Raw genomic sequence first — 9,975 nt, forward strand, 5'->3', positions numbered from 1 at the left:
GTAGAGGTGATGCCTGCTTCTGCCGGCACTGGGCTGTGCCGTGAAGTATGTCCAACCATTGATCCCCTCGCGGCCCCGAGGAGCACTTAAGCAGCACACCCAAAACTGAAGGAATCTCCTTTAATTCGATTTGCAGCAAGGGTTTCACAAATAGCGCCCAACGCGTTTCAACATTACGTCTTGATCACGGGCATTCCACCATCACGACTGCTGAGAATCCCACAGGTGAGTTCAACTAAATATTGTCTCAAATAAATCATGTGATTAGCACAATGCATCCTGGTTTCAGTAGTCACCTTCATTGGTTATTTCTTTGCGTGAATCCTGTTGGCATGCAAAAACAAAAACAATCATGGAGTTCAGTTTTGTCCCGCCCCGAGCATGAATTTGAAAGCTCAGGCGGGTCCTCTAATGTCTGTGTAGAGGTGATGCCTGCTTCTGCCGGCACTGGGCTGTGCCGTGAAGTATGTCCAACCATTGCACCCCTTGCGGCCCCGAGGAGCACTTAAGCGGCACACTCAAAACTAAAGGAATCTCCTTTAATTCGATTTGCAGCCAGGGTTTCACAAATAGCGCCCAACGCGTTTCAACATTACGTCTTGATCACGGGCATTCCACCATCACGACTGCTGAGAATCCCACATGTGAGTTCAACTAAATATTGTCTCAAATGAATCATGTGATTAGCACAATGCATCCTGGTCTCAGTAGTCACCTTCATTGGTTATTTCTTTGCATGAATCCTGTTGGAATGCAAAAACAAAAACAATCATGGAGTTCAGTTTTGTCCCGCCCCGAGCATGAATTTGAAAGCTCAGGCGGGCCCTCTAATGTCTGTGTAGAGGTGATGCCTGCTTCTGCCGGCACTGGGCTGTGCCGTGAAGTATGTTCAACCATTGCTCCCCTCGCGGCCCCGAGGAGCACTTAAGCGGCACACCCAAAACTGAAGGAATCTCCTTTAATTCGATTTGCAGCCAGGGTTTCACAAATAGCGCCCAACGCGTTTCAACATTACGTCTTGATCACGAGCATTCCGCCATCACGACTGCTGAGAATCCCACAGGTGAGTTCAACTAAATATTGTCTCAAATGAATCATGTGATTAGCAGAATGCATCCTGGTCTCAGTAGTCACCTTCATTGGTTATTTCTTTGCGTGAATCCTGTTGGGATGCAAAAACAAAAACAATCATGGAGTTCAGTTTTGTCCCGCCCGAGCATGAATTTGAAAGCTCAGGCGGGCCCTCTAATGTCTGTGTAGAGGTGATGCCTGCTTCTGCCGGCACTGGGCTGTGCCGTGAAGTATGTCCAACCCAGTGGCGGTGCGTCCATTGGGGTCGTTGGGGCGTTGCCCCCCTAGCCATGGACGACCCCACACTGTCTGCCACACATGCATTTAAAGGCTTTTTAAACAATGCATCTCTGATAATTAAAAATAAATTATCTGAGCGCACTGCTCGCTACCTGCCGGGAAAAGCCCAACAGAATCGGGCATCGGGCATATAGGAAGTGGGCCGTGGGGGCGGGGCTGCGGGAGAGATTGACAGGCAGAGCAGTTGGAGACTCTGGAGTAGATAGTGTCTGCAACAATGCGCATGTGGAAACCAGGAGTAAAACAAATTTCTACTTGCCCGCGCATGTACATAGTTGTTAGACCTTCCCTCCCCCCTCTCTATAGCACTCGAGACACAGGCACTGCCAGGCAGGGACCCGGGGGGGGGGGGGCCCGGTCTCCTAATGGGCAGATAGTATCCTGCTCTAGCCAATCCTGGCGCAGTGTTGCTGTTAACGCTGCACCAGTATTGGCTGCTGCAGCAGGAAGGTGCCGCGCGTGGGTGTTGGCTGCTTTGCTGAGGGGCCGCACTGTATGGCCAATCACCATATGGCTATTCCAGCCATGTCGAGGTGATTGGCCATTTCTAACGCTGTCTGTCACGTCACCGTGCGTGGTGCACTGCTGCCACAAGAAGTAGTAAAAGAAAGTGAAAGTACAAAGTAGAACAAAGAGGACAGAGTCAGTGGAATCACGAACGAAGACAAGACCAGTGAGTGACCACCAGCAGTTCCAGTTTGTCGTCGTTGGTTATGTGCTGAGGGAGTCTCTAGAGTCTGACTGTGTGTGTGCCACAGTGTGCCTGCCTACTACGGACGGTCGGGTCCGGACCTCCTGGTGCTTTCGCGTCCACCACCACCACGTAAGTTTTTTCCTGTGCCGCCAGCATTGATAAGCCTGGCATAATGCATTCTTTTTAATGTCACATGCATGCTCAGACTGTAGGGCCTAAGCGCTACAGAGCAGCAGACAGTTGGCAGCAGACCTGCTACAGTCGTACGATCACTGATGATGGCCTCGCCCTCTCCAATGCTCTGAAGCCACGGGGACCGGGACGACAGTTCTGTTGTGGTCCAAATACATTGAGACTCATGTGCCACCTTGATCTGCTGTCCGGGTCTGCTCGTGCTAGTCTTATGCGAATATAGAGGTGTGGCAGGGAAGCCCTCTGTGGTAGCCCTTGGATCAACAAAAGATCGCGAAGGTAGTGGAAGACTCTGAGATGTTATATGACGTCGCTTTATCATATTGTCACTGATTGTCCATGTCCAATGTCCGCCACATTCTCCGTTGCCAGCCCACACTGGCCTTGTCCATGCTGGCAACCAACTGAGTAGAGTATGTTATGTGCCACACTGCCACCACCGTGAAGCGCCGCCGCTGAAAGACGAGCGCAACAGGCACTAACACAGTATGGCCAGTCATGTGAAAAAACAAATTATCCTCCGGCCCGGGCATATCTGTCAGGAAGACGTGTTCCTCTTATGAATATTATCATAAGTTATGATAATATTCATTAGAGGAACACGTCTTCTGACAGATATGCCTGGGCCGGAGGATACTTAGTTTTTTCACATGACTGACCCGCGCCCTAAATTGGAGACAAACAGTGGTTCCGGCAACTGGCAACAAGACAGTCTCTTCATTCGACGCCTGCCGTAGTGTGTATCTGTACAGCCTCTGGTCAAACTCCACGTGTGGTTTCAATAATAAAGGACATTTTTAAAATAATGTTTAATCAGCATCAGTGCATTTAAGTATACGGGAAAGGGAGGCCAAGGTCACACAGCGTGGAGGAAGCAAGTCTGCCTGGCAGTGACACGGGAATAACATTTTGAAGTGCGCCGATTACTGCAGCCTAGTGGCTTTGAGGCACAGCGCACAAAAAACTGTTATCATTGCCCAGGCACTAAAGAAACTCGTTTGGGGATACCATCATGTGTCTAATGAGTAGAGGGCGGGCCTTTTCCCGATGTTTTTCATTAATAACCTATATTTTGCACGAAGTGAAGTTGCAAGTTTCAAAACCTGGGTTTTCCAGTATTTCCTTAAGTACATGCACTTTTAATCACTGTACAGCCCAGGACACTGCTCTCTTGATAGATGCTTACACTGATGATGTTTGCTATCGAAGGAGGCACCACTGCACCAGATAACCAGAACGAGGCCTGCAGCTCCGGTCACGTGAAACACTGCACCTGCTCCACTTTTGACAGCTATGCGCCCTGCTCTGTCTAGCTCTCGGGAAACACAGGCATGCCATGACCGAGTCTTCCCCAGCCCTATCACCCTGCAAAAGGCTTGCCATCGACTATTCGCAAGAAGGGAAGTAAACTGGTTGTTAAAGTAGCGCTTCTCTGCTTTCAGAAGGTCAGGATTGTGTATAAGATGACCAGACTGCATATGTAATACAATTTAAAACGTGGAGGTGGCCAGTGGGTACCTGTTATGACTAAGTCGTGTTGTAGGGTGTTATGTTACATGGCCTTTCCTGGGGATTGCTGAAGCATGGGGGTTCTACTGTAGTCTGTTAGCAATGTCAGGCCTAGACAGGCTGTAATAAATTAAACCTATTGAGTGCAGTGCAGCGAAGGGTGAGTGATATCTGGGTGAGTGATGTCTGTGTGAGTGCCGGTTGAGCAATGTGCCTGTGTGAGTCCAGGGTGAGTGAAGTGGATGGGTGAATGCAGGCTTAGTGATGTGTCAGGGAAGGGTGAGTAATGGGTCAATCAGTGCAGGGTGAGTACTGTGCCTATGTGAATGCAGGCAAAGTGATGTATCTGTGCAAGTGTAAAGAGACTTGTCTGGCTATTCCAGAGATGTGTAGGCCAAGGCACCTCTTTCTCAAATTTGCTTGAGAATGCACCATTTGCACACTTTTTTTTCAAAAATTTCTAGGAGAGAATACCCACCGAACTCCCCAAAGGTCGCTCGCTCGCACAGTGCAGTATTTACGCCCCACCACTTTCAAATGTTACCAGCCACCACTGGTCCAACCATTGCTCCCCTCGCGGCCCTGAGGAGCACTTAAGCGGCACACCCAAAACTGAAGGAATCTCCTTTAATTCGATTTGCAGCCAGGGTTTCACAAATAGCGCCCAACGCGTTTCAACATTACGTCTTGATCACGGGCATTCCGCCATCACGACTGCTGAGAATCCCACAGGTGAGTTCAACTAAATATTGTCTCAAATGAATCATGTGATTAGAACAATGCATCCTGGTCTCAGTAGTCACCTTCATTGGTTATTTCTTTGCGTGAATCCTGTTGGAATGCAAAAACAAAAACAATCATGGAGTTCATTTTTGTCCCGCCCCGAGCATGAATTTGAAAGCTCAGGCGGGCCCTCTAATGTCTGTGTAGAGGTGATGCCTGCTTCTGCCGGCACTGGGCTGTGCCGTGAAGTATGTCCAACTATTGCTCCCCTCGCGGCCCCGAGGAGCACTTAAGTGGCACACCCAAAACTGAAGGAATCTCCTTTAATTCGATTTGCAGCCAGGGTTTCACAAATAGCGCCCAACGCGTTTCAACATTACGTCTTGATCACGGGCATTCCACCATCACGACTGCTGAGAATCCCACAGGTGAGTTCAACTAAATATTGTCTGAAATGAATCATGTGATTAGCACAATGCATCCTAGTCTCAGTAGTCACCTTCATTGGTTATATATATAATGACAATTATCACATTTGTGGTCCTCATAGGGCAATTGTCCAACCTCCAAGTATTCCAGTCCCTATAGGCACAGAACAAGATCCATCAGAGGACCAAACGGTTGACCTGGTAGCAGGATGTTTCAAAGACGTCTATTGAAATAATAACACCAAGTTGAGCATAAAACATAATTTTTTGGGCCAGGATAAACGCTAAAACACACGTCTGACTTACTATGGCCAGAACTGAAGTTGAATGAAAAAAGCTAAAACCCCAAACATCAGTGCCATTCATACCTTTGGCCATACCACCCTGAAAGCCTTTGATCTCAGAAGTTAAGCAGGATTGGGCCTTGTTAATACCTGGATGGGAGACTGCTTAGGATTACTAGGTGCTGTAAACTTTACATTTTTATTTTGCTTTAGGTGAAGTGGGTGGAATGTCTGCCTTGATATAGCCAGCACTGAAGTGGAATGAAAAAAGCTAAGACCAAACGTCAGTGCCATTTATGCCTATGCCATACCACCCCAAAAGCACCTGATCTTGTTTGATCTCAGAGGTTACGCTTGGTAGTGCCCGGTTAGTACCTTAATGGGAGACCACCTGGGAACACCAAGTGCTGTAGGATTTTCATATATTTTTTTTTTTGCTTTAGGTGAAGTGGGAGTCATGTCTGACTTGCTAAGGAAAGCACTAAAGTTGAATGAAAAAAGCTAATATCCATATGTCAGAGAACTTCACGTCTACAGAGATACCACCCTGAAAGCACCTCATCTTGTCTGATCTCAGATGTTAAGCAGTGTCAGACCTGGTTGTACTTGGATGGGAGAATGCCTGGGAATACCAGATGCTGCAGGCTTTTAATTTTTTGCTTTATGTGATGTGGTGGCATCTTTGACTTGCTATGGTAAACACTGAACTTGAATGAAAAAGCTAAGACTCCAACCATCAGGGCACTTAATGCGTATGGCCATTCTATCCTGAAGGCGACTTATCTCATCTGATCTCAGAAGTTAAGCATGGACGTGCATGGTTAGTACTTGGAAAGGAGACTGCCTGTCAATACCAGGTGCTGTAGTCTATTCAGCTTTTTTTTGCTCTAGGTGAAGTGGGTGGCATGTCTGACTTGCTCAGGCCAGCGCTAAAGTAGAATGGAAAAAGCTAAGAGTCCAAACGTCAGTGCCTTTCAGTGAAGTAGTGTGGCTCACTGGTTAGAGGCGGCAGACCCGAGAGCAGAGGACGGCCCGGGACCAGGGTTCGATTCCCGGCGTGGCAGGTTTCTGGACCAGGGTCAGCGGACTCGATAATTCTCTCGCCTCGGTGCCCACTCTGATCAGCGATCACACTCGGCAACTCTGGGCATTAGCTTGCCTCATCTTCACTAACGGCCCCACCAGACCCCCGGGGATGCCTGGTCTCACCCCGGAGATACCCATTAAGGGACCATCTCTCAGGGAAGCCAGGAAGGGTTTCGCAGCGGTCGAAGCGCCTTGGGACCCCACGGGTAAGTAGTGCGCTATATAAATGCCTATACATACATTTCATGCCTATGGTCATACCACACTGAAAGCACCTGATCTCGCTCGATCTAAAAAATTAAGCAGGGTTGTGCTTGGTTAGTGCCTTAATGGGAGACCGCCTGGGAATATAATGTGCTGTAGGCTTTTAATTTTTTTTTCGCCATAGGTGAAGTGGGTGGCTTGTCTGACTTGCTATGGCCAGCACTGAAGTTAAATAAAAAAATAAAGCTAAGACGTGAAATGTCAGCTCATTTCAAGCCTACGGCTTTACCACCATAAAACCAAGTGACCTTGTCTGATCCCAAAACTTAAACAGCGTAGGGCCTGGTTGGGAGACTGCATGGAAATGCCAAGAGCTGCAGGCTTTTCATATTTTTTTTGTTTTGTTTTAGGTGAAGTAGGTGGCATGTCTGATTTGTAATGGCCAGCAGTGAAGTCGAACGGAATGAAAAAAGCTGAGCCCCAAAAGTTAGTGCACTCAATGCCTATGGCGATACTACTCTGTAAGCACCTGATCTCAGATGTTAAGCAGGGTCAAGCGGAGTTTGTACCTGGATGGGAGACTTGAAATGGAATACCAGGTGCTGTAAGATTTTTATATTTTTTTTGTTTTAAGTAAAGTGGGTGGCTTGTCTGACTTGCTATGGCCATCACTGAATTTGAATGTAAAAAACTAGGACCCCAAATCTAAGTCAACTTCATGCCTACGGCCATACCACCCTGAAAGCATCTGATCTCAGATGTTAAGCAGGGACGGACCTAGTTAGTACTCTTGATAGGAGACTGCTGCCTGGGAATTCCAAGAGCAGTAGGCTTTTCATCCTTTTTTTTTTTTGCTTTTGGTGAAGTGGGTGGCATGTCTGACTTGATATGGCCAGCACGGAAGTCAAATAAAAAAAGCTGTGAACCCCAAACATCAGTGTGTTTCATGCCTATGGCCATACCAACCTGAAAGCACCTGATTTTGCCTGACCTCAGAAGTTAAGCAAGGTTGGGCCTAGTTAGGACCTGGATGGGAGACCGTCTAAGAATGCAAGGTGAAGTAAGCTTTTCATCTTTGTTTTTTGTTTTGTTTTAGGTGAAGTGTGTGACATTTCTGACTTGCTTTAGCATGCACTGAAGTGGAATGAAAAAACCTAATACCCCCAAACATCAGCATACAACCTTCCTGCGGCCATACCACCTTGAAAGCACCTGGTCTCATCTAATCTCAGAAGTTAAGCAGCATCGGGCCTGGTTAGTACCTGGATGGGAGATTGCCTTGTAATACCAGGTGCTGTAGGCTCTTCATCTTTTTGTATTTTGTTTTAAGTGAAGTGGGTGGCATCTCTGACTTGCTATGGCCAGCACTGGATTCAAATGAAAACAAGCATTTGCAATGCAATAGGTCTCGCAATTACACGAGTTTAAGCTATTGTCTTTGTAAATGACAATGCCTTTTATTTATGTTTTTAAAACTAAGACAAAAATAAAAGGCATTGTTACTTGCAATGTCAATAGCTCAAACTCGCGTAAATGCAAGACCTCTTGCATTGCAAATGCTTGTTTGGGTAGGCACAGGGAGATTACGATATTTTCCCAGAAGCACAGAAAGTTGAGACAAGACTCAATCCTGTTCCTTCACCTTCTAGTGCAATGTCATAGGAGTCTCGAGTGATCCATTGCACAATTATTGATCTAGTGAGCTGTTCTTAACTTAGGACATTCTGGTGAACACAAGAGACGCCATGGTGTTAGACTGTGTTTAACTACCAGCACACACTGAGGATTCCATGTAGTGAAGTCCGCATGCCTAAGCCAGGGAGGGGATGCGGGGCTACAGATGCTGACGCGATGGAGCCCTTGCAGGCACTTAGCATCAGACTTCTCGTGTATCGGGTTCAGCCTGAAAGAGGGTGTGTCGGTGGCTGAGCTGGAAATGTTTCTCTGTATTTATGACTTCAGGCTTCTGACACCTCGACCTGAAAACAGATGTCATGAGTGGTGTGAGGTAGGTGTGATGTAAAATATTATACAAAAGAAACAGGTTTGAAAGACATAAAGGCCACTTGTATATGCATGTGATCCTGGAAGTAAGTATAACAACTTGTTTAAAAAGGCATTACTGTAGTATTTATACTGGTGTTGCTATCATCGCCGGAAATTAAGTGACACTGCTCTTTGGAAAATAAACTTTTTTGAAAATAGAGGTATTTCCAGAGACTGTAATTACTAGATAGAGATTTGAATGTGGGGTCAAATTTGAACCTGCATTGGTGAAATCAACATGATGTGAGAATCTCTTTGTAGGTCATAAATCCAGCAAAGGCCTTTATTATATTTGTGCAGTGAACATTTTTGTTGTAGCAGGAAGGACAACACCATCAGATGCAGCATAAAAAATGTCAGGTCTGGTGGGTTCATGTACATGGTCTGACTAGGTCTAGAATACGAAAACTTATATAAAATGCCGACATGGGGAGAATATCCTGGCCTAACCTAAACATGTGTCCTAAATCAGAAGCAGTTGTCAGCTGGGGAGAAAGAAAGGCAGAAATCGTCAGCAGTTTAAAGTCACTTCAACAACCGTTCTGCATAGAAGCTGTGTGACACATCCTCGCCATTTCAGCGCCACAAAGCCAGACTAAACAGCTGTGTGATAAAGGAAGAAAATCATGCTTGATCTGAGTATGGGACTTAAGCTTACTGTAGGGTAGTACCTATATTCCCAATAGGCTCTGCGCATTGGAATAACATAAACGGCAGTTTAGACGTAGGACTGAGGTCGACTAGGTCTCTACTGAATATGTTAGACTTAATTAGGTATGCCAGCTAGCTTAGAGGTCACTAGAAACTTTCTCGAATGAACAGGGAGGAGTTAACTTCCCTGATTTAGACAAGAAGGGATTAGTTTCTGACAACTGCATAAACATGACAACTTTGCTACCCCAGAATAAGGAGTATATCTCCAGAGTTGTGTGAAAACAATAGATGGCTATTTCACTCAGTCAACCGTGCATAGTTAGTTTCACCAGAGTGCAGAGAAATTGAGAGATGGGTGTTTTATACAAAAGGTGTTATTTATTGAGCAGTCTTTTTTCTCATGCAAGAGAAATGAATTGCCACAATTGCAATGTTTGTTATAAAGTAAAGTGTGTACAGTAAAAGAAATATTATAAGATAATACTGTAAAAGCATTGATATGGTTTCTGAGCTATATGATACTAAAAACGGATAAAATATATACAATTACATACAATAATAAAAGTTGACTAAACGTACTCAACTGGTGCTTCTAAATACACCTACCCCAGTGTACCTAACCTAAGCCTAGTACGTGGGAAGGAGTAAGGGAGTTGCAGTTTAAGTTAAGTTAGTTTTGCCAAGAATCTGACTCAAGAATTCTCTAAGGGTCTAATCAGCTCCGTACCTTGGTTTTAGAATGAAGGAGGTCTTGTATCTCGTTCTCAGGACTCGATCTCCCAGT

General features: G+C 45.9%; 1 pseudogene; it reads left to right on the forward strand.

Annotated features, from left to right (window-relative positions):
• Positions 1 to 7,675: 7,675 nt before the first annotated feature.
• LOC147727864 (5S ribosomal RNA) lies at positions 7,676 to 7,794 on the forward strand (annotated as a pseudogene).
• The last annotated feature ends 2,181 nt before the right edge of the window (positions 7,795 to 9,975 follow it).

The sequence above is a fragment of the Lissotriton vulgaris genome, chromosome 3_1 (assembly GCF_964263255.1).
Source record: "Lissotriton vulgaris chromosome 3_1, aLisVul1.2, whole genome shotgun sequence".
Taxonomy (NCBI): domain Eukaryota; kingdom Metazoa; phylum Chordata; class Amphibia; order Caudata; family Salamandridae; genus Lissotriton; species Lissotriton vulgaris.